Genomic DNA, 26661 nt, shown 5'->3' with positions numbered 1-26661 from the left:
TGGTTTCTTTCGAAAAACACGAGAACGTTTGTGATGGTGTAACAACAAAGAATGGAATAACGAGTAGACGTTGGAAGAATTCATTAGCTTTTTTAATCACTGAGAGAAATTAGGCTTTTAAACAGTTTAAAAATTTGTTTGATCACTTAATCCTTTAACTGTATGTTGTGTGTGTAAATACTCGTGTTTCTCATAATATCATGCTATGAAATATAAAAAAAAACTAATAGAATACCAGAGATTGATATAACAAACAACTCTCCATATATCTATGAGATAAAAGAAGAGAAACAAAGGAATAAGCAGCTTCATTCTTTGTTCAGATTCTCCGTTTTGAAACATCATCTCTTGCTCTCATAACAAGCTGTAGTGTTGATATCCCCAAATCTATTTTCGTATAATCAAACGTATTCTAAGAACCAAACGTATAATCAATCAGTTCATCAGGACCATGTTACAGAAATTCCGACAAAAATACATGACTCATACTAACATTATAGTAAGCAGGTTCAAAGGAGAGTGATATATTTAAGAAATTTCTAAAACGACCGATGACGAATCAGCGAAATTTCAAGCACAAGACAGCAATTGATTGGTGACTTGTTACACTGATAAGATAGAACGACAGAAGGGAGTCTACATCCACCCTGCTCGATAGCCTAAATGCGATTGGCGAAGGGAAGGCCCTTGAATCGGTGTAATCATCGTGACGTGGATGAATTTAAAATGGATCTCTTCATATTAAGGCACACCCCTGACGATCCTTCCATTTCTTCGGTAACAGACCCCTGTCGCGCCGATTTTATTCTCCTGTCATTGTTGCTCATTCGAGGGTGAGCTACCCTTGAAGATTTAGAGAGATCTACCGTAAGATTCTCTCATAGTAAGCGTTAGTGAATTGCGGAATTTTTATGCAAGAAGAATTGAATAACACGAAATCGTCTTTATATTAGTGTTATAATATCTTAGAATAAATTAAGCTAATGATTAGACTGCTGATTTTTATGCAAATTCATATTTTCCACAGTATAATTAAGAAGTCTACCTACTAACTATTGTACTTAAGAGGCACTATATTTTGAATACTTTATATATTTTTTCATATTACGTGCATTTCGCAATTTACAATTTGCTAATGGTATATAAAACTGATAAAATAATTCTAAGCGTCAATTTGAGACTGATTAACCTCTTAGATACGGTGCACCACTATAGTAACTTTCGCGGATGTAACCTTATATTACGACGCGCCACTATAGTGGCTCGCACACCGTTTGAACTACATAATCTTTTTCATTTGTCTTACTTCACACTTTTCTTGTCCTTGCAACATTTTATAACAGTGTTAACAATATACAGGCAGAATATATAGTCTTTGTTTTCGATACGCCAGTGTCAAATATCAATTGTTGTTTTCCATTAAAATAGATATACCTTTATTAGATGCTCTTCTTAACATGCCGATCCGTATCCATTTTCATTTTTTAGAATCTTTAACCTCAAAATGTCTGTTCAAAATAGAAAACAAAGAGCTATTTGAAAAACACCATCGCGCTATGCGTATGAAATTTGTGCCGTGGGTCCATGCGACGTGCTTTAAAATATATCACACTCAATTGTATTATTAATTATTAAAGTACATTATTAAAGCTAAAGTATATGCATCATATCATTAAGAAAAATTATAATTTAATTATCAAAAAACTTCAGTCCAATGTGCTTGCGTAGAGAATATCATTATCTGTCACACATTGCAGTGTTGTATCGTCTACGCGTAATTCGCGTCAAACTCTGTCGTACAGAGAAACAGCCCCGCACAAAATTCAACTCTACCTAAGAGGTTAATGAGAAATTAATAAGAAATTTATGAAGATGATAATTAATTAAGAAAATTAATGTGAAATTAATTGTGTAAACAATGACTTGGCGTTGTTACGATTACTTTAATTTAGAACTATCAAGAAATTTCACTCTCTTTCCCAACATCAATTTCTTACTTATCTTCCTTTTTTTAGTTTACTCGCTATATCAAGAATTTTTCTACAAATTCTAGTATATCGTAGAAAACGCCGTTAAAACAAACATCAATATCTATATGATAAAGTATGCCTCTGTTATCTAATCTGAAACATCGTATCGTTTGAAGGCATCAGGCATAAATCAAATAACGTCAAACTAAAGGGAATAATTTTTATGAATGGCGTAACAGGTTCGGATAAAAGACGTTCATGCGATAGATATTGAAACTCGCTGCAACGATTCTCGAACGTTCCTGGCCACGCTTAACCGTGTATTGAAAAATATATCGCGGCGCGAAATCGCGACTGGCAGAATAGGAGTTTCAACATTGGAAACCGGTCGACCATGCGGATCGAATGTCCCCTCCGATGGACGTGCGTAATTGAACGATGCTCTACGGCTGATCGAGGTGACACGCAGAAAACGCCCGCGTCCGCTTAAAATTCATACCCTGCGTTCGGCTGATCCTGCGATTTCAATAAACACGCTCTGCCATCCCTCTGCGTCGTCTTCTAAAATATTGAACAGCCCTTCTCCTCTTTTTTTCTTCCTCTTGATTATATCTTTTACTTTTGAATCATGGATATGGAGAAATTGTGAATTCAAAGTCCAGACAGACCGATAAATTTCTATTTGAAGATGACTCTTTCATTCTAATCGAATTTTGATAATTTTGATAATTTTTTTATTTTTGACAATTAATTCAGTAATAGTAATTAGTTATTGGCGGTAATAGTAATAGTTGCTAGAAACTTTCGGTATTCGTTTCTGTTTGGTATTTGATCGTTGATTAGTTAACTAAATAATATCGTCTAAAAATTGTTATAATCTTAACTGAAACATAGATAGAAAGGAAGCTCGTATTATCTGACCCAAAGAATAGACGAATTTATACTTAAATATTTCTTCTAAAATAGTTTCTTTCACAATTCTAGTTTCTATTTCGGATTCTGTCTAAAATCTACGATGAATACGATTCTACGATGAATATTTTATTTTATCTACTCAGCAGTAGTTCCTAAAATATCATTTTTCACTGTACTTTATTTTCAACTTATTGGAACAGCACTGCGATGATAAATATTTGTCAAACATTCATTTCCTTCAGACTTTCTTTCCACTGCTTTATTTCGATAAAGTATACTAAATACTTAATCCGGCTAGATACTTTTATGGTTAATTATATATAATACAATGATTCGTATGTAGAACATTCTGCAGATAATAATTATAATATTCGCAGTATATTTATAAATACATGTTTTAGAACTACCAACATATTGTTAAATATATTGCAACACTACCAATTTCAGAAATTTTTACATGCTCTAAAGAAAGTAGAATTTGATAAAGAGAGAATGAACGACACCCTCGTAAAACACAAATAACTAGGCGACAGTAGGTCGTTTGATTCATTGTTTTCGCGAGATGCGCACCTGAAGCGGCCTGAAGATAATTGGCCGCGTATCTATTCCTGTCAGTCTCGATCCATCTTCTTTACGAGGTCGTTCGTCACTGGCCATTCATTGGCGGCGCTTCGTTTCCCTGTGAGAGACCATCTCGAAACGTGAACCCTGCTTGACGATGAATAAAGTGGATGTCAGAGGAAGACGATTTGCGCGATGAACTCGCTTGCGTAATTCTTATACGTCTCCGACTTTATACTGTCGAATACGCAAACTACGTTTATAAGTATTCAAACATGCTGCATAATTTTTAGTAAAAGTGAATAAATGCCATTATTATACTTCACGGAGTTTTATGTAAATTTATAGTTTCATGGATACAAGCAAAGGACCTAGATAAAAATGTAATTTATTTTTTAAATATTATAAAACCCGCTGTACTTTATATGTTTCCACGTTTTTGCATATCACGTGCATTCTGCGTATTTTTGTATTTTTAACTTTCTCAGAATTGTACAAAGATCTGCAGTCTAGTTATGATATAGACTAGTGGCAAGTTAACGAATAAAAGAAATATTTATCATTCTCCTACAAAATGAATAGATCATGTGGTTAAATTTTATTTTAAGAAATTTATCGATAGTATAATATGCTGAAATCAAACAAATGAGATGAGGATATATTTATTAATTTTAGTAGAATTTTAGTAGAATTTTTTCGTTATTTTAACTATGTACATATGTAATGTAATAGTATATAATATAATATGTAATATAATAATATTATAATAAATTTTGTTCAAAATAATTGAAACCATAACTAAGCGTTTTATCTTCAAGCAACAGAATTGTTTATTTCTTGTATGGAAGATAATTGAGTTCAGTGGAATTAAAGTTGAACAGATTTCCGAAATACATAGGTTCCTATTATCGGATGTCGCGGTATTGTAAATTCTCGATAAGTGATCGAAGAAACTTGGAAGCTCCGAGTTTCAAAGTTAAATTGAACTTCGATGTATGAGGCTGGAACCTATTGGATAGCATTGTTTGCTCTCTGCCAGAGCTTCGATTTAGACTTGATGGTTTAGAGGAGATTCCTGATGTCGATATTGCGTTTCATCGGTATTTATGATAATGAAAAACAAGCATACTATTGTCGATAAGAATAATCTGAAACAACAGTTATATACTTGAAAAGCAATTTGGTTTCTCGTCTCTATTAAAAATTCATGTTATAAACATAAATAGTTTCGACTTCAAGCTACATATTAAACTCTGGCTTCCACTTCTAACAACAAAATTTATCGACGAAATTCAAAATTTAACAACTTGAAAAAACACCACTGATATGTCTAATACATTTTACATGCAAGACATTTTCTGCGCATTGTTAGAAGCCACGAATAGCCTAACAAAATTTTCTCTATGTATTTCGTTCCATGATGCAACCGGCAACCAACGTTCGAAAGAAAAGTCAGCTCTGGAAAAATCGGGAAAAACGACAGGTAACACGGAAGGCTAGCGGGGTGAGTGGTTAATGGACCACCCTTTGGTGGTCAAGAGCTGGCTCCAATCAAACGGCCGTGAAAAAGGGGGTAGGCTAGACGCGAGAACGGGGTGAGTGGGTGCAGCGCAAAAGTTAATCGTTCGCGAGGTGACATTTGAAGAGGAAAACGGTGCGCGAAAGCGAAGGGAAAATAGACGTGGCGTAGAGGGCGAATCACGTAAAATGGAAGTGCGAGCTCGAGGAGGTGAGAGACGTGTGTACAAAAGAGAAAGAGAGAAAGAGAAAAAGAGATAGAGTGAGAGGAGAAACGGGAACGGAGGGTGTCGCGAAGGGTGACGAGAGAAGCAGCTGGCTGGTTGCGAGAAAGAGAAGGAAAGAGGGGGTGAAAGCTGCATTGCAGTACCCGACCCTGGCTAACAGAAGCGCCATCCATTGGTCTGTCCGTGTGATTCCGGGATCGTTCGGCAAGTAATTGGCTCTCTTTGAGCACGAAAGAAACGCCAAGGCAACTGGTTCACGCTCTGTCACACCTTGGCCTCTTCTCGTTGCTTGCGGCTACCAGGAACCAGCTGTCTGGTTCAAACAGTTTTAATTATCCTTAAAAATTGCGTAAACATTTTTGAAACACATAAATAAAGCAGCTTACAGACAAAGACCACGTAAGAAATGTATGATAAATAGATTTTTATTGATTTTCTGATTTAATTCCAATTTAAGGTCAAACTGAAGGATTGCAATATCGCATTATCGAAAATGAAAAGGACCTGTTAAATTAAAAAATACGTGTGTTTTAACTTCGAAAAATGCCACGTTCCTTGCAAATGTATCTGCAAAAGTCCGTGATCTAGTGGCTGGAAATAAAATTTAGTAATGATTAAAATTCCAATTGTTTGAAAGATGTTGCAGATTAAATGTCATGTGAATGCAACCTTTCATCTCTTGATAGGTTAACAGGCCGACTCTCATTTGGGATGGGATCGACGATAAGTAGAATTGAAAAGGAGTAAATGGTTAGTTGGAAATTTTCATGTATGATAATAGTATGTAAATAATTTGTTATATGACGGATGGATCGGTGATTTACCTGCAGCAGAGGGTGAATATATCATTTGGGATTGCTGGTAGTATGAAGGCACTTGCCGTGATTTACACTGAAAATTGTACATATATTCGATATGGGAATATTTGTACTATATGTTAATCATGCAATCAATGGCTGGTGAGTTATCGACTAGTACGTGTTGATTTTAGCTAATTCGTAGCGTTTCCAATAAATCTTCTGGGTATATTCATAAACGAAATTGAAATTTAGTATTAGATGGCTTGGTGAAAGATATTATTGATGGTACTCCTGATACCTCATGATCGATGAATGTTCAGTTTCTATTCGTCATATCTTAATCTTCGTCACAAATTATAAAATCCTATTTTAGGATTTGGCGAATCAAAATAGCAAGACTCGTATCAATTCGGGATAAGATCAATATTCTTTTTAATTTTAGCTTGCTGGTTGATACGATAAGCCAAATAATTAATAATTAGGCAACGAACACATTCGAATTCTTATGACATTTTTTACAAAAGCATAAAAAAATGTCCTTTTTTATTATCAATTATTAATATAATTATTAATTTCGAAAGAATTAAACAAAGCTAATATAATTAAATAAAACGAGAAATGTCTTACTTAACATTTGAAAAAGTGTTTTTATCATTAATAACTTAATAAGAAAAGTTTCCCCGCTATCCAAAAAGCATTCTATTGCGAAGGATTTAAACAAGGATCACAGGAAACTAGAAGAAAACTCTATAACATTTCTAACATCATCTAATTCCACGGTAATTGCATCGCTATCTATTTAAATTTCAACTACCGATTCTAACCAAGCTCCTGCCAATATCCCAACGCCTTGAGAAGATTCCATCAGCAGAGTCGTGCGTCAACGAGTCCCGCAATTGCTTGCAATTTCCAGCCTCGAATCGCAGGGATGAGTGTTCTCGGTGAAAAGTGGAGGGTGCATCGTGTCGCAGGTTCACTGTGCTCGTTACTTTTTCAGGCAAATTTATTCATTGCCGCGGAGAGGTAGAGACACGTAACGCAGGGTAACCTTCCACGGGTCGGATGAGAACGATTCTAATTTTCTGAAAGACACAGCCAAGGGCAACGAGAAACTTTCTTGTCGTGCTTCTTCTTTTTTCTCTTCGAAAGAAAAATTCGACGCGAGCCTATAGAACATCTTATCGCGAACAGTCTCACGGAACTCGAATGCGACTGCAAGAATAATTTGTATTCCCGACGTCCTTTTCTCTGTCGAATTAACTCAAATCTTCCGCCATGAAATATTAAATTCCTCCGAGAAGGATCCCTATCTATTCGCTGTTCGGTACGTATTCATATCCAGTGAGATCGTGCGAGAACGTCTATCCCTCGAGTCCTTGATTCTACGAAGTCAATATCGATTTGATAAGACAAATAATCGATTCGTTAAATTTTTTTTCGCAAATTCTTAATAATAGAAACATATTTCTTTTCGTGTTTCGAGATTTTGAGTCAATTTCATCAAAGAGAAATACGTTTATTACTCACAATGACTCACGAAAGTATTCGAACATTCTTAGAACCTTGTTATGAACATACGTTATGTATATATTATACGTACAACGTTTATTAAAATTTATTGCAATAAAAATACTATCGAATCGTTTTGAAACCTCATTAACAGTGACGAGACAAATATATCGTGATTATAATAGTAAAACTTGAAATGGATCTGAAGATGTATACAGAAGTTACAGCATATTTATTGGAAACATAAACTTTATAAAAATGAACAAAGTATTTGAACAATTGATTATTCATTATATTAGTAAGGAAAAATGTTGTCTCTGTATCTCTGGCACTAACTGTATATTTATGACTGCTATTCATGCTGTACACTAATCTTTCACTAAGTGTATGTTTGCGATAAACGTCTTGTAACTTCTACATACATTTTCGGATTGGTGTCAAATTGTACTATTATAACTACGATAGTACAGTGTTAATAAAATTTTAAAAAGTTTCCTATAAATACACATAATATAAAAGCGTTTGAATATTTTCATTAGCCACTGGAATTAGTTAAAGATTAATAAAACAAAACTTAGCAGGAGATTCAGCATTGAGGCAATGAAAAAAGTAATCAAAAATGTTCGGTCGATAATGTACATTTATATCCTTCGAAAAACTATACTAATCTGAAAATTGGTATATCTCACCTATTGCCATTTAATTTCCAAGCTCGCTTAAATCATCTTGTCAAGCAAATGATTGAAAGAACTGAAACGCAAGAACCGAGGAATTCTCGAAAAATAAAGAGAACGAAAATCATTACTCATTTTCTTTCGTTTCACGCGATCGTACAGTTAACAAAACGTTCCAGCAGCAGAACGCGTAAAACGGTTCTTTGGCCTGCTCGCGGAAAACCTATTAAATTTCCTCAATGAGTTTTTCCGCGTCCGTAACTACAAAGTAAGTACGTGTCCTTTCTGAACGTGGCGAGGTCTTCGCGAGATCGCGAGAGTCGCGGCAGAGCAACGGTTTGCCATTAATCAAAAGAATTCGTCGTTCTGTGAAATTACTTCGCTGGAAAATTTCATTTATACCGGCGCGGCGTCGTAATAATGTCGGGAGCAGTTCGACGCCGTTCGCCGCGCGTTTTTATTCCGATCCGGTTTGCTAATCTCACCGTCGGCGGCCATTAATTCGGACGTCGAAGGAGAAATGTATTATACTTCCCCGTCGCTATAGAACGCTTTCCTCATACAATTCGAATTTTAATTGACGCTTTGTTGCCGCAAAAACAGAGGATAATCGGGAATTTAGGTTCATAAAGAGATACGTGAGTTAATGAATAAATTATTAGTTGGATGTGACGATCGTAGAAATGTTTTCAACTGTAAAAGTTAATTAATAATTGAAAATAATAATTATTGCTACATAATTATATAGATTTAACCTCGTGTACAGATTAATATATTTTTTATGGTACGATATCGTTCTGAAAAAACATAGATCTATGATACTAAAAGCAATTCCAAACTCAGAACTCCAATTTTCACAAGCACCAACAGATCCTACCTTCTATTTATTCTACTTATAATACGAACAAATTGTGCGTTCCATGTTTGATTCTCGTTTATTTTTCAAATGTTTTCCCTTTTTTTTTGGTAAAATGTAACATTCTTTCATCAAAATCCTAAAGAAAAATATTTCACATACACCTATTTCGAAACCATGTTATTTCATATAAATAGAAATAAATATTAGCAAATTTCTCATATTGCATTATAATCTGAGCTCCGGTAATCGAAGGATTAAGTTACCTAAAAACCACATCTTCAAATCAGAATCAAATAGGATTATTGAAAGAAATTTCATCATGTAACGCGATCGTTCCAATATTGAGATCGCAATGAAATTTCCTTTCAAAAGTATTCCCTCGTTTCCAATTCGCAAATGGCAAATACAATTGTGCCAAGACACCAAACTCCATCTTCGTAGGTCCTGCGACGCTGGGTTCGAATTACGTGCACGGTTTTATATTCAAATTTCGCGGACAAAGGGTGTCCCCGATATAGGTACGTGGACGTAAATTTAATTTGCTCTGAGCACGGTTATCGGTTAGTACGGTGCCGCACAAGAAGTTCGACGCGGCGGAAACGTAGTCTCGAAATCGAGCGGTCCGCAGCTTCCGCTTAATCGGCAGAAACCCGAATCGACGCCACGCTATCGACCACCGTAGAAATACATCGCGAGAACGGCCTGAATGGAACTCACAATTTAATCGAACGAAGGCTGGTCGAGTTTAAATCGAAACCTGTCGTATCTCGTTCCCCCTATAGTTATTGCCTTTTCCACCTTCTAGCTTTTATACCTTTCTTCGTAGTACTATATAACGAAATCTCCTTCTGTCCCTCGGTACCTTTTCTTTTCTTTTTTCTCATCTTTGAAAAGTTTTATATATTTTAAGATATCGTGTTTTAAGAGAGTACAATTTCTACAATAATATTCCATTCTTTGTTTATTGCTTCTTTTTTCTATTAATCTTTCGCATTAGATTATTCATAACAGCATACAGATTAATCGACGTTAACAATTTTCGTTATGAAAATTATAATTCTATATGTGAATGAATCTCATTTCGATATAAAATACGCTCAAATAAATTAATAACAAATAGTTCTCTATACAGATATAATGAAACATTTCACAGAATCATATAAATTCGAACGAATTAAATAAATTTGAGAAGAATTGTATAAATTTAAATGGAGTTGCAAGCGTAAACTTGGAATAAATTCTCCTCTTTTCAAATTTCCAAATTACTTCGGTTAAAACTCCTTTCGATGCCAATAAATTTTCGCTTTTCTTCTGATTAATCTACCACCTACGTTCTACACAGATCATTTTTCTTCGTGCTTAATTGCCAATCGAATATTAATTCAATTTTACTAAATTCTAAAATTCCCTCTTCCAGGTGTACCACATTTATCCGTGTTATTTGCTCAAAAATTCCGTAACAAAGCGATCGATATTTGTCTATTTTTTCACCGGTTCTTTTTGTTCCTCGGTGAATCGTCTACCTTTTCAGCCGTTCGTCTCCCGTTCCCTCGTTTCCAGAAGTGCCTGCTCGTTAGAGATTCATCCGAAAGTGCCCTTCTCCTCCCTCTAACCAGGGATGAGACCGAGATTCAATTTATTATTCGCAGGGATCATCCTCTGCGAATAAGGTCGAGAAAACTGAGAATGGAGATTTGGTGTTTGTAGCCTGCTACGATGGCTTGGAAAAGCTAGCGGAAGAATTGCAGCAGATAAAGGGTGATAATTAAAAAAGGGATAGGCAACAACATGGCGAACGGCACGACGTCGAGTTAGGTGGTCTTCGTCGATCGCTTTCTCTTTAATTAAGCTAATCCCTTGTCTCTTTTTTTCTCAATAATTCTCTTCGTTCGTCGGAGATTATACGAGCTTAGTTTTCGTTTATTTGTGCGCGAACTGACCGGCTTATAAATCTTGTAGTTTATGAAACTTTTGTTATTAGTAATTTCGAAAAAATGTTCGAAATACTAATATTTTAAATGAAATGAGAGAAGCGTACATATATGTTACTTTTAAATTGAAACGAAAGATAATTATCCTAGATCGTAATATGTCTGTCAATATCTTATTTTATCTTGTCGATAAAAATTAATATTGGAATAATATAAATTCTTGACAATGAGTTGAAATTAACGCTCCATCTGAATACTGGGTCGTCATCGACCAATAATTTTAAATAATTTTTAATTTTTCTCATATTTTTGTTTCAATTTTGCTTTGCTTGAGAGAATTACGGTAACGCGTAGCACTAAATACCATAGCATAATATTCTAGAAACGTGGAAGAGTATTCAAGAATTTTTCAAGATTTTTTGGAATACAGAAACCTAAGGAAAACTGCATGGTCATAAACGAGCCAGTATGCAGATGGTGTTATTAGAAAGGTTGCAGACGACGGTTTAATCTCTAAGCTAATTATTTCAATTTTAGAAGATTAAATATGTACTAATTATACATCATCGTAAGAAGATTAAGAAATCTTCCGAAAGTAATGGATGAGTTTGAAGTAATATAGCATTACATTCATACAGCGATTAGAAAGCAAAATGCATTTTCTTTCAAAATCCTTTAACACTCAACTGGTATTTTTAGGTTAAGACACTTAACTGTAGAGTATACAATTTTATAATCAACTATTAAAATCTCTTTTTAATAATCTTCAACCGTTTATTCCGAATTATTCGACATTTTGTTGCGCTGTCAAAGTGCTAAACGAAGAGACACTTACGCTAAAGAATTTCAAAGATGATCCTCAGGATCTCGAAAGCCATCGACCCGCGAGGAATTCCTCAAGCTTGCAACCACGAATTTAGGGGCGCGTACAAACTCTGCCGCAAAGATATTTCGGTCCTACAGGCGAGGAAATAAAGAATGTGGGTTAGTGGTGGATATCGTTAATCCGTGGCTAGCTGAACGGTGATTAACGCCGACGTTTGCCGGCCAATTCGCATGCGAACTGGTTGCACGGATTTTCGAAGTTTCGCCACGGGGATTCCCTTGTGGCCGTTGTTGAATTATGCCCCCGTTCCGGATATGGCCGACGGGGCCAGATCGATGCAGCCCCTCTGTTTATGCACGCCTCTAACCACTCGCCAGCAATACACCAGTGAGGATCAAGCCGGAGAAAGACTAGAATTTTTCCAGGCTTGTCCGTTTTATCAGTAAATTCTTAATTTCTCTGAAGAATTTACACTTTATCAATTCTTGTTATATTAATTGATGTAATATAAAAAGAAGAGAATTTGAATATTTGATATTGGATAAATGAAAACGAAGATGTAACATTTATTAAATAAATGTTGGATGTGTGACCGAATTTCTTGAGAAGAAAAGGGAGCATCGTAATTTCAAACACATTATTCTTCTCAAGAAATAAATCATCCTCAGATTCCCCCATTTCCTCGCCAATAGCCTTCTAAAGTAACACCGACCTCCTAATTAATTAAACTTCTAGCCATTCAATTCTTCTACCTCTACAAATCTCCGCGAATTTATTCCACCCTGAATCATCCGACCTCAAAGGAGCCCAGCCTCGTCGATAAATTACAACTTAAGCAATTTCAATTGCAAGCCTGAAATTTTCAACACTGTCTGATATACGTTACTCCACGTTACGAATAAGATAACGTACCGAGTCAAATAATATTTAACGAACAAAGGTAACTTACTTAAAATAAAGAAATATACATATATATGTTGATAAAAATATATCCTGCCAATTTTTATTAATATCTTATCATTGAAAGTATACTTTATCGGAATAAAAATAAAGTAAAAAAACCATAAATAAATATCTTTAAATACGTATCAGTAGCGTGTACAAAAAAGAATCTGTTTCAATGATACAAAAATCGCTCGTTAATTTGGAAAAGCGGGCTCGTTTTTCGCGCGAAGAAGGGCAGCGAACGCATCGCGTACGCCTCGTAATTTCTACCGCGATATCGGCCACGGCAAGAACTCGGAAAACGCGGGTGGATCGGCGAGAAAGTCGCGAACAATGCGGCGCGAGCACGCGAGCCTGCTTCGAGAATAGGGTCGACCGACGTCCCGGACGAAAGTAATGCCTGCAACGTGGTTTCCATGCCGGGTACACGCCGAAACCAACGTCTCAAATAACTGGCGAAGCGATCGTGCTACTGGAATAGGGAACGAGGGCTCCGATCGCTCTCACGACGACGAGTTTCCTTTCCTCGCCAAGTGTTATCGCGCGATCTTTTTAGAACTTGTAGGAATCCCCCTTTCGTTCCTCTTTTTACGTTCCTGCCTGCTTCTACACGGAAAAAGAGAACCAGGGATGAGATTCTTTCGAAATTGTTGATGGAAGAATTTTATTAAAATGATCAGGTGAGAAATGTGGATGATATTTTGCAGTGTAGGATATAAATTTATGCTTTTTAAAAATGCTTTAATAATTCTTTAACAATTGATCGGTGAATTAATTTCTGTTATCTGCTTCTTTGAGTATCTTGTTTCTTCTTTGTCATTCATAGGTATGCAAAGTCGAAAAATGACATTTGAATTTGAACGTTCGACTAACATTGTAAGAATTTCAATCGGAGTTCGAACCCTCGCCAGAATCTTCCAGAAATCTCAGACAACACTGAGAAAAAGAATCTCGAATATTATAACCGACATGTATAGGTTGCAAGAAAAGAAAAGCTAGAAAATCCCAGGATAAGATCTCAAAGACCTTAAACGCAACCTTCCAGCATCAAGATTCGCTTCTCTCAGATATCTGCTCGAAATTCTGAACCTCGATACCAGTCGTATTCGATCGTACCTTGAATCTTCGCAACTAATTTATCTTCCAATTTCCTTCATCAACAATCTCTCTAATCCCTGTCTCCGCTTTTTTTCTCCTCTTAAGCTACGCAGTTTAACTCAATCGAGAAGCATCGCGACTCGCAATTTCGATCGGTTGGTAACCCTGGCTGTGGAATTACGACGCAGGCTGGAGGACAGTTAGGTCAGGTATGACGAAGGAGAAGGACGACGAAGAGGAAGAGGCGGGGACCCCTTTGAGAGCAACTCGATTCGAAGTAATTTAGCGGCCTGGTCCTAACTTGCTGAGTGGCAGAGCCTGGAAGTTTCCAGCATTGACGAGGATGAAAGCTACTCCCTTCCTCGCTATAGCCGCGAGAGGCGACATTAATCTATTCCGCATTGGCGATGATGAATTTCTCGGAGCCCCGGCCGGAAAACGGCTCCTCGCCGCCATAAGCTGTTTCGCGTGAGCGAGATTGCCTTTGAACGTGGCTAAAAATTAATTACCCCTCTGGCGAACGCCTCTTTTCATCGCAGAGGCCCGATTGTTCCGCGGCGATTGGACAAGTTCAGTTCGAGATGTCTTCTTGTATTTAACTTGAAATGGAAGTTGCGATTTTTCTTTTTCGTTGTTGGTCCTGAAGGAAATGTAAAGATGCCGAGGTTTGATTCATAACGTACTTTACGCTCCAAATAGCATCTGATATTTAATTTTATCTAGTTCACAGTCAATGAACTTTTAAAAGCTATTTCGAATTTCAATATACTCTTATATTTTTCCGATTGATAATGTATCTACGTTGATGTATTTTCATTAAATTAACGTGTAGCACGGTTGAAATATCGAAATCGAAGAAAATTAATCGAAATAAAATATCGAATCGACGTAGATTAATCATTCGTTATATTCAACAAGTATTCTTGAAAGCAGCAAAGTACGAGGATTCGTACGACGTACGTTCGATGGAAATAAGAGTAATAACAATCGACAAGAAAGAAATACCAAAACCAAGAAGAACTAAAAAGTAATACTAGAATGACCAAAATTAAAGAACTACTTTTCAAATGTTAAAAAAATCCTCAGCAAACTGAAATTATATCATTATCTTTAACGTGACTTTACTTCTGAAAGCAAGACAAACAAATTTAATAATCCTTCCTCGAGTTGTCACATCCTCGACACATCACGTAGTAACCTTCTTTCTCCTTTCTCCCAACGAAACAGACATGATAAATCTCTTTGTTCGTCGACAGTCAAATCGTATTTCCTCTTTCCGGAACGTCGTTTCACGTGACTTTGATTTTAATTAAACTTCTCCCGGAAACTCGTCGAAGACTCTACCGGACGTGATCAGGTAGGAATACTTTCGCGACCGCCGCGACACTATAACAAATACCGTTCACGCGGCACGGGAAAAAGAGAAGGCTGATCGAGTGAGAAAGAGAAAAGGAATTGCAGCTGTAGCTGGTGACAAGTTCGCTCGCAATAAGTCCGCTTCGGCAAAGAGAATAAACTTTCCGACGACGCGACGACGCGACACGGAATTCGCTTGTACGCCTCGCTTCGTTTGCAGCCACGTGTTCGACAGCTCTTCGATCTTGTATTGCTGGAAATTCGTGTCCAACTAGATCTTCGTCCGAGCAATTCTCGCGTTTTTCCTAGTCGTGGCGTCGACGTAGTGTAAATTCTCGTACGGATCGATGAAAAACCTATCTCTGTGATAGAATATTTAATTTTTCTGGAAAGTAGGATTATAGTTGGATGACGTTGAATTTTTTTAAACAATTGTACCGAACGAAGCTGAAAGAATTTTGTAGATGAAATAATCAAAATTTAGTGACAAATTATTATTATCAGGTTGCAGATTTTTATACGCGTATTGAAAATTTGAAAGCGCAAAATTGCAGAACTTGCATGTACATGGCGTATAAAATGAATAAAATGATCAAAGTATAGTATTTTCTATGATGCTTTGGTATCTAGTAGAGAATATTCTACCAAGATCCTGTTTTTTAAATAATATTTTCAAAAATATAGATGTACGTAAAAATCCGCAGCTTGGTAATTATGTTAAATGAAAGAGGAAAAATTCAGTAAAAAATTGAGTTTCTTTTTAACGAAAATGTAGGAAATAACGATAGCTACTCGAAATTGTGAACGAGAGTGGCCACGAATAAGAATATTATCTTCATCTAAAATAAAACTTCGAAATGCAAAAATCTGTGAATCTATATTGGAAAATGATAAGGTAAAATTGTGCACTAGAATAGAGCAGTTTTTGTTCTATGCTCTTTTAGCTGATAACATACTGACTCAGTAATCCCAAATGGAATTTTCTGGTCAGAGCTGCTGGCTACTTTCGTTTGCCTTGAGCAAACGAACCTGCGTGATAGAGATAGTTTTTACAGATGAATTTTGGGACTTCCTTCTTTGAACTGAAAATTCGTTAGAATTTAATTAGAAGAAACTGCTACTGAGATGGGAATGAGATTTATTTTCTATCGATTTTCGAGACGAAAGTCAACAAGTTACTCGGGAATTTAGGTATCAATTGACAAGTTTGGATCTACTGTTATTGAACTATTAAATATTAAATTAAATTAATCGAATCAAATTATATCAAAGTATCCTTCAATGCAATAAAGCAATCGGTTGGTCGAAACGGATAAACTTCATTTTAATTTATTATTAATTCGATCTGGATGTAGTTGTAAAATTATCATTTTTATAAATTTCCGACTTCAATTATACAAATTCCTTATCTTCCACATTACCACAAGCCATCGCCAAATTCCTACAAACATCCTCACCATTTACAACGCTAAAAACATATTCTATATAGAAGTATACCCAGCTACGTATATAGGTACATTCCTAAAACGCTCATTTCCATCAAATTACCACATCTATAAAACCAGAGAACCATCATCAAACGTCAGTAAAAATCCTCTCTAGGAACAACATAAAAAACATCAAGCCATCGACACAACAAGACAACAACAAACCTCCGAAGAAAAATGCCAAAGAGAATTTTGAAGTCGATAAAAGGAAGTCGACGAACCAGCATCCTTATCGTTTCCAAAACTTTCAGCACGATTCTGTCGAGTTCACTAAACCGACGAAGGGCGAGGGAGCGCAGCGTATAACCTCGGTTCGCGGCCGGTCGATTATTTAAGGGTTGTTTTAATTACAAGCAGACAAACAGCGACGAAAGGAGCGAGGAGTCGGCAGGAGAAGAGGCTGCCAGTATCTCGATGGCGGATTAAGAGGTCCCCGCGCGTTAATCCGCGCGGGAGTCGTTTGCCAGGCGTGCCTCGAGTGAAACCTCGAGGCGAACTTGCCGATATCCAGTGGCAAGGATCGGCTAAGAACTTAAGCCAACTTCCATTTAAGCGGCAAACTCCACTCGTCAGCCGTCCCGATACCGGATCTGCTCTAACGGCACGTTGTTGCGGTACCCTCGCGATTACTGTAATAAGCGGCCATGTAACGATCACCTCGATTATCGACTAGTCAATTACATCACCAGTTTCTTGATTGTCGTCGGAGATGGTGGTTATATGGCGTTATGTATGTAGATTGGATATTTTTATGCAGTTTTATATCTTTATGGATGCAGCTAAAAAAGTGAAATTTATATTTTATTTCACCTACTGAATATTCTAACGAGCACTTTATTTTGGATATTTTATGTATATTTTTCCATATCATGTGCATTCTCTATATTTACACGCTTTTATAGTTTTCATAAAAGTATCGATAGTCTAGTTGTATGTTCGTGTTCTAAAAACGTTTCTTTTACAAAGTATGTACAGTTGGGAAAAAATAAGCAGACAGGCAGTGAAAATATTGGGTACGAATAACAGTGTTAAATGTTAAAATATTAATTTCAATTATTTATTAATTGTAAGTAAACTACACATGTATCATAAGGATATATAATTAATAAAACTTAAGTGACTGTTATTATTAATTTCATTGACATCTATTTCCATTATTTGTCCATTTATTCTTGTCTATATACTTGCCTAAATTCGTTCCCTGAATTTGTGATACGATCAAAGTCGAACAGATTGTACTCCGAAATAAAACGAAGATCAAGAATAACATAATCACATTGCAGTTGCCATTCGTTAGCAATATAAATTTTGAGGGTTTCTGAAATTCTTTGCATTTAGGAAAAGAATCACATGAATCTAACATTTAATTATTATACAATCTTTTCGTTTATCGAAATATTTGTAGTACATCGAAATCACGCCGAATAATCTTGCATTGTATCAAATTCCAAAATCCTCGAACTGTGTGACAAGCACAAATTCGCGAGCCCCGTGTAAAATTAGTCGAAAGCCACAGAATGTCCAAATCCAATACGGTGAACCTGACTGGAACTACAAAACCCATAGAGGATTACCTCAGGGTATAGGATACCAAATTTCGTAAGACTTCCATTAATCTTTCAAATGCTCAAGGACCTTCGATTCAATCACTCTAAAGATCAGACCACAAGAGATCTCTAAAGATCAGACCCCAAACCGCCACCATGTTTCTAGTGCCACAGCCAAAACCTTGCATTTAACGTTCTAGACTCATGATTATATACACCTTCGTAAAAAAGGACAGTTGGGAAAAAATAAGCAGACAGGCAGTGAAAATATTAGGTACGAATGGACTTTCCTTGAACAGGATTCATTTACATAAAAGTGTTAAGTGTTAAAATATTAATTTCAATTATTTATTAATTGTTAGTAAACTACACGTGTATCATAAGGATATAGAATTAATAAAACTTAAGTGACAGTTATTATTAATTTCATTGATACCTATTTCCACTATTTGTTCACTTATTCTTGTCGTGTCTATATACTTTCCTGAATTCGTTCCCTGAATTCGTGTAGGAATTCTTCGTGGAGATTCTTAGATTTTTAAATTAATAATATTATGGATTTAACTAAATACTTTAGAATTTGACGATCTATGAATTCGATCGACTCCTTACTATTCGTAGGATTTAGTGTTTGGACTCCCAAAGTTTAAGGTGATCCAGAATGGATTCTGCAACTCCTGGATCTTGAAGTTGTGAGTTAGATGGTCTTGGAATAGTCCAACGTGGTTTCCACAACTCCTGAGTCTTGCAGTTCGATATTGCCAGCACACGGTTTCATCCAAGCCACGTGCTATGCCTCGGGCTAAAGCACGATATATCCTTGTTCATTGGATTGACTGCTGTTCCGATTTTCATATTTTCCCAGCACGGGGTCTATGAGTAGGGGATTTCTCGAGTAATACAAATATCATTACTTTTTGAATTGGATTAATCCTTGTAGGACCAAGATGATTTTAGAAAGAAATTTGTGTTTGTCATATTTCTTCAATGACGAGAGTTTCGGGCCAATTTTGTCAGAACTAAATTTGTTTATTATTTAATTAATAATTATAATAATTAATATAATAGTTAATAATTTGTAAAGATGTTAAACAACTGTCATTCTACGGGTATAATTTAGGACATAAATCTGTCTCTTCAGACGACATTAATTTTACAAATTTTACAGAGTAAATATTGTAACGAAATCCGTATGTTTCATAATCTACGCATATAAACGATTCCTCAATTATTTTTGGTTCAATAGTAACCTGCGGAAAATCCTTTTACGACTGCTCTTTCCTTTAACAAAATGTACACGGTGATTCTTTAACGTGGTTTTACTACCTGTCTGATCTTTCTAGCTGACTTTGCGTGGTTTAGCAAAAACGCCACACGAGTCACGTACGGTTATCACAAGCGAATCGGCTACACGCCGCTCCGCTCGTCTCGACGCGGATCTCCGCTTAAATAGAGCGTAACACGTTGGATATTTCAACAGAGAAAAGAGATAAATATAGTCGACGAAAAGGGGTGGAAAAGCGATGAGTTTGGACTTAAATAACAAGCAAAAATGGCATTCCCGCGCCATAGCTACACTTTCCGTTTCTTTCGTCATAACGAAGTTTGAGCATAGTCCAGTTTCTTGTAATTTTATTAGCAGAACGATAAAAATTTTGATTTTTTCGAAAGCCAAATATAGTAAAAATTAAATTGAACCTAAGCTTTGTTCCATTGGTGATGACGAATTCGGTTTCAAAGTTGATAGCATATCTGCATTAAGAGATATATCTAGAAGTATTATCAAATGACAATGCATATTATGCGTTTGAAGATTAAATTATTGGAAAAATTTGATGCTTGTATTTTGGAGGGGGAGAATTGTTATATAAAGATATCTTGGATTAAAGTTTAATTGTATTCAAATTTGGATGCGGTATATGGATAAACATATAATATATATTGATAGAATGAAAATATAGAAGAATTCAAAAACAACAATCGATATAACCATGTGTATAAAAATTGTTTAATTCAATGCTGAAACTTATTTCGTTCGCAAAGAGCGAACATTCTCTCCAACGAAATAGTATGCAATCGAAAGTACAAACTTGGAAAGTGCAAATATTTATCCTAACGAGAGCATGAGCTTTCTTCCGACAGTTGAAACGCTTTCCATCGCTGTGTGAAATTTTAGGTAAGAAAACATTAGGAAATTTGTTACGGAAACACGTCGTTCTATAATTCCCCTTTCCGACTTTGAAACGCGATATCGATGTTTCATCCATTCTGACGACGCTACCCTTTCGCGATAACTTTAGAAACACCATCAACTCGTTCGATGATACTTGCAAAAGTTCGAACATCGTTCCGGTGGATCTGGGTTAAACTGAAATTAGACTCGCATTAGATATCTTGGATATACAGACCTCAAACCTATCTTCAATTTATATTAAATACACGTTACTAAGTTTCAACTATGCAATAAATCCGTCTTATACTTAGTATACGTCAGTTTAGCATTAATTCTACGTGTTCCAGGCCTCGAACTTAATAGACCGACCTTCTAATCAGTTTTAAACAGCAATTTAGGTTGCAAGAAAATTTCTATTCAACCTGCAGGATCAAATTCAACAAAAATATATGCGATTTTGACCAAACAAATAATGATAGGTGATCATAGTACTAGGGATGAAATAAAATTAAAGAAGAACAAATTGGCATAGTCATGCATTTTAAACATCAGTTTTAAACAGCAATTTATGTTGTAAGAAAATTTCTATTCAACTTGCAGGACCAAATTCAACAAAAATATATGCGATTTTGACCAAACAGATAATGATAGGTGATCATAGTACTAGGGATGAAATAAAACTAAAGAAGAACGAATTGGCGTACTAATACATTTTAAACACCAATTTACACCAATTTATGTAAAAAATAAAATGCTTCTGTTCATTATATGTATATATATCATGAGTAATAAATTCATTAGAGAAAATCATTTCGCAAGTGAGAAAAACTCCAAAAATTGATTGCACGAACAGATGGTGGCCACCAAACTAGAACTCAAACAGAATTAAACAGGGACAAACCGATGTTGTAATCAACCCTAAACATCAACTTAAGTCTAACTAAAATTTGTCTAAATATTCCTACTTTGTATGCATCATACAAGATGAAATTCGATCAGATAGTCTCTTACTGAGAAAAAATCGATCCTAGGAACGGATAATGACCACAAAACTCAGAATTAAATAGAGCTAAAGAATTAAGGAGAAAAAAAAGACATAGGAACAAACGTACGGTTGCGACTTTCCGGCTTTTCTCCCCCGGTTTCTCGCGTAAAGAACCCGCCGCCTTTTAACAAAACGACCGACTCGCTCTTCTATTTTTCCATTTGCATAGCTTAAGCGATTTGCCCCGCCATTTTTCCATTTACATAGCTTAAACGACCTGTCCCTCTATTTTTCTCCATCCTTCTCACCAACTTCCTCGCAACGAAATTCGATTCTCGTCCTTTTTCTTTCCCTTCTTCTTCTTCTTCTTCTTCTCCTTCTTCTACTTCTTCTTTTCCAACTTCTCGTAGGCGACGATCTATCGGAAAGTAAAATGGCAGGAAACGCGACGGCCGCGAAGAATGTGACGCGCGGAAGCGAACGTGGGAAAGAGAAAAAAGAAAAGCTACGGAAAACGCGAAGATCAATACGTCTGAACCACGCGGAAACTATTTCCGCGGGCTTTCGTGCCCCGACAAATAACCCCACTTTCCAGGAGACCGGCATTGTGACCGGGATATATCGTAACTCCGTTTCCAACTGGGACAGTGCCACCCTCCTCCCCATGAAAGCACGTCGTAGGGAATTCGTCCTGTAAGACCGGCAGATAACCGGTTTTGCGATAAAACACGTTTTATTAACGGCAGGGTGAACGAACCTTCTGTGTCCTGAGGGTCGAAAAATTTAAAGATAACTGCTAGAGAAAGAAGGGTAGAAGGCTGGTTTTCCTCGTTGATATTTTCAAGGAGTGAAGTTTCATGTTGGGTTTGGGTAAGGACGCTTTTAGGATGATTTCGTTGTTAAAGGGTGAATTTGATGGGAGGATTGTCTATAGAGAGTTGCCTTTATGAGCAATCTTCAGGGGTGCGAATCTTATTGTATTACTTAACATGTAAAATAATACCAAGGGATGGTCTCTAAGTATCGAAGTTTGTATCAAAGGATATTCTATTTTCTGCAGCTACAGTGGATGATATTAGAACGACAATAATAGTAGATTTTTATATAAGAATAATGAATGTGGGTATGGTTAGATTTTCAATATAAAAGGAACAGTTTTTTTAAGCATCTTTATAAATAGAATTGATATGTTAGCATTAAATATGTATTTTAATATTTTTTGACGTATAAAAGAACTCTTTCAAAACACTCAATGAAGAAATATGAAGATTTTAATCGTAGCAAATATACAAAAAAAAGTGAAATTGTTCCGAGAATGCTCACGAATCAACAGATTAATTTTGTTATATCATTGCTATCATCTTTTCCTTCTCCTCCTTTGATTAAATCCTTCTTTGAAGACCTAAAATAACAAAGTAAGAGATCTCTTATTATTGCTCAGCCACAAAATGAAACAATGAAATTTCATTATAGGTGAAAATAGATCAAATTTCCTAAATAATTTACACATTCCTAAAGATAGGGAGTTTCAGATAATAGGAGCAGGAGTCGGTCTAAACACACACTGCTAATTTAAGAGTTAATCAAGCCCAGAGATCGACATAAATTTTGTATTCGATGAAATACTATATAGCCACGATGGCTCGTTTAAAAATGCATCAACTTTGATTACCTGCTAAGAAATTCGTATTACAGGAACTATGTGCTTCACTTCAGCCTACATTTTCCGCTGAATAATTCTCGAAGAAACCCTCTTCAAGAAACGAAGTTTGTATTTTCTAAGGGAAAGGTGTTTGCCTTTTCTTTAACAAAGGATTTCGAGAGACGTTGGACAACGTTTACCAGAGTTTCGCAAAGGACTGTGTGCTATAGATACACGTTGAGTGGTTGGAAGTACAACCCCTGGACGAAGGGTTGTTTGCACGCTAAAACACAAGGGTTAGCGATTTTTAACTGCTTACGCGGTTCTTTACATTCTGCCGTTAATCGTCCCATGTGCTTTTCCAAAGGTGTATAATCGTGACGTTTGCTCCAGAGATACAAATTTGTGCGTTTTAGAGCGAAAGAAATTTTATTTCCAACTTACGATTTTTTAGTCACTGGACTCAAATTGAATTTCTAAATTTGCTAGATATTTATCGCAAATGTATATATAAAAAAAAGAATTAGGACACAGCGCGAATAGTCACTTTAAACATGAAATAAATGTTAAATATTACATAACATGTGTTAAATATAATATAATATATCAAATATATTACGATCTCACCGAGTATCGAGATTTATTAATATAATAAATAATTCACAATTTCGATACTTTTGTAATCTGTGTGAAGTATAGCTATGCTTGTACTAAATGTTTCGAAAATTCTATATACATTTTCAGATTGTTTCAAACTTTATCGATGTAACTATGATAATCGTGTCTTATAAGATGCTAATGAAATGTCAAAATGTTTCGTACACATAATTTACTCGTAAAAGGTATTTCTAACTATAACAATATATTCATAAAGATGTTCCAATACTATTATGAGTTAGTGTAGTATTTTGTATTGGTAGTATGCGTATTAGAAGAATCAATCTCAGGGCCGCTGAAGAAATGATGTACATGGGTTGGTGAGTAGCGGTCCGTTCAAGGCCGCTCGATCGAATCGTCCGTCGTAATTCCGACGCTCGTAACCGGTCGCAGCTGGTCGTCTTTGTCGAACGAGTGTCAGAGAGAGACGAGTGTCGGGACGAGGAGCGTCGGGACGCGCAGTTACCGAATACAGGTCACAGCGCCTCGTCAATAACGGCGCAGCTACGTCGACGCGGCATCGTCGTCGACAATAGACCAGCTCCCCGAGAAAACCCGTAAGAACAAGCCGGTTATGAGAGATAGCGCCACGCCACGACAATGAAACCACTGACACCGTTCCAGAACGCACGCGATCAACCCTTTCAAACCCTTTCGTTTTGACATTCTGCGTGTGTTTGCTTAAATAGAATTTTCCTCTTGATGAAGGGCCAAGGAGAATCGAATTTCCGAGGTTCTGAGTTTTTAGGGATCAATTTATGAATATTTTGAAATTTTGTGTGTGCGTATGCGTCGTAAAGAAATTAAATTTAATGTTTTTTTCAGTATACAAAAAATAGTTGATTTACATTCAAAGTTTACTTATTAGAAATATATCAACAAAGATTGCCTAACTTTTACATTGATAGGGACTTTTATTCTCGATTAGAGCGATAAAAGAAGTTTCCAGAATTTTTCAGAATAGATGTCGAAGTAATATTTGTTATATCTGGTTGGATTATTATTTGAACAACCCTTCATTTTTATTAAACTACTATTTTCTATTAGTCAGATTTTTAAAGATTGATAAACAATACTGCATACTATGCACTTCAAAAAGTTAGGAAATCTTTATACCTTCACTTTATTCTAAATTTGATATTTATTTCTCTTATATATTTTCTTTTTTTCCTTAATAATAAAAATAATGATAAAGAATTCTCCTCCCTTCGAATATAAAATAAAGAATATCATTCGAAACGAAAATGTATATTCGCGTCGTGATAATGAAATGATTAAAATCGACTCAGAACTTACCAACCCTTTGGCCAAGCCTTAATTTCATTTGGATCCCCATCATTGCCACCCTTATGGCCGTGACAGTGGATCGACGGATTTATTTACGGGTCATTAACGTCGGTGCCTTTCGCGAACCAACCTCTTAATGGCTCGTTACCGTTTACTAGCAGAATTATTGATTCACGACAGGATCTTACAGCTTGGAATACTCTCGTTTGGGATCTTTGTGGTCGCAGATGTGATTCGTTCTGCCGAAGAGGGTTGTTTCAGGACCATTTCATTGTCTGCCGAAAGTGGGTCGCTTCTCGACCGAACGATTTTTGAACAGAGGACGAATTGAATTGTATCGGATGAATTCAAACGGATTGCAGAGTCCTGATATTATTCGAAGTCTATTTCCCGATGGATTATTACGAGGTATTTTGTTAAAAAATCGACAATTTCGAGAAGATGATTTAGGGACGTTTGATTCTTAGATTATTCGCAAAGTTCTGCATTATATTCGGAAGAGAATTATTTATTCTAAATTTTTGCCAAATATTTAAATGTTCTGTTTAAGGCAATTGTTACTCATCCGAAAAAGAAACCTGAATTGATTAATTAAAAATTGATCAATTTTCCATGCTGCAACAAAATGACATTGGGCAATAATTGATATTATTATTAATTTCTGAATTTCAAACTTTCCGTGATCTATTAAATATGCACCACTCGTACCACTTATTTCCACAAGAAATCATCCAAACAAATTCACCCTCAAAGCCTCAATCCATCAAGAAACGAGTCATTAAAACAGAGCAATGTATCAATGCCATAAACACAACACTCTCCCATACGCTGAACCACAGCTCCAACCCCTTCGCCACAACAGAACACCCCTAACTGACCGCTACAACCTACCTACCCCTACGATCACCCCATTCCAAACTCACCTCAGAATTTACCGAATCTACCTCATTACCAACCATCATCCGCAAGAACGAGTATCCCCGTTCGAAAAATCGCAATCTTGTCTCGAAATCAATCCAAGGGTACATCGTTTTGCCATTAAACGAAGTCACGTCGGCGGTGCATCGGGGGTTGGAGGAGAAGGGTGAGGCCGAGGGAAGGCGAGAAAGTGGCGCCAGTGTTTTCCCTCTTATGCAAAGCTGGCCACTTCTTGCCCCTCGTTGTCGATCCGTGCAACGAGGCTGACGCAGCTAGCCGCCGGAAAGGGGATGAAAAAGCGGTAGTGGTGGCTGCAGGATCACGTGGGCGTGCACTCGCTACGTATCGTCAGCCATCTTGCCGGTTTTAAAGGCTTCCCGGGGGCTCCGGGTAAAGATAACCGGAACTGGCCGCCTCGTTAAATCCGCGTTAAAAAAGGGCGTTTGATGCGGAAAGGTAGAAAAAGGAGTCACAGGGTGGATACTGTGTTGCACACAGGCTTCCCATCCTGTCTCCACCGTAAAATTTTTGTTTACGACCGAAGGTTTCTGAAATGGGACACTGGCGATGTAAGGTTAAAGAATGTTGTTCAGCCAACTTGCACAGTGTTTTGTTACTGAAAGAAAGCGTACAACAAAGAGTAGAAAATTGGGAGATGATAATGAGTTACGTTGGAGGTACGGCGGTAACGAGATTGGATATAGAGGTGAGCATCGAACTATTTTTGGCTGGGTGTTAATGGGTTGTGCATTTTGATTGATGTGGTTTTGCAAAGA

General features: G+C 36.4%; 1 long non-coding RNA gene across 1 annotated transcript in view; it reads right to left on the bottom strand.

The window, feature by feature from the left end:
* Nucleotides 1–25828, bottom strand: part of LOC125384712 — an 89749-nt gene extending 63921 nt beyond the window's left edge. Inside the window, exon 1 of the long non-coding RNA XR_007223419.1 lies at nt 24977–25828. This is a non-coding gene — a long non-coding RNA (uncharacterized LOC125384712). The remainder of the gene's footprint in view (nt 1–24976) is intronic.
* Between the last annotated feature and the right edge of the window lie 833 nt (nt 25829–26661).

This window comes from Bombus terrestris, chromosome 3, assembly GCF_910591885.1.
Source record: "Bombus terrestris chromosome 3, iyBomTerr1.2, whole genome shotgun sequence".
Lineage (NCBI taxonomy): Eukaryota > Metazoa > Arthropoda > Insecta > Hymenoptera > Apidae > Bombus > Bombus terrestris.
This window is presented reverse-complemented; position numbering and strand designations above follow the sequence as displayed.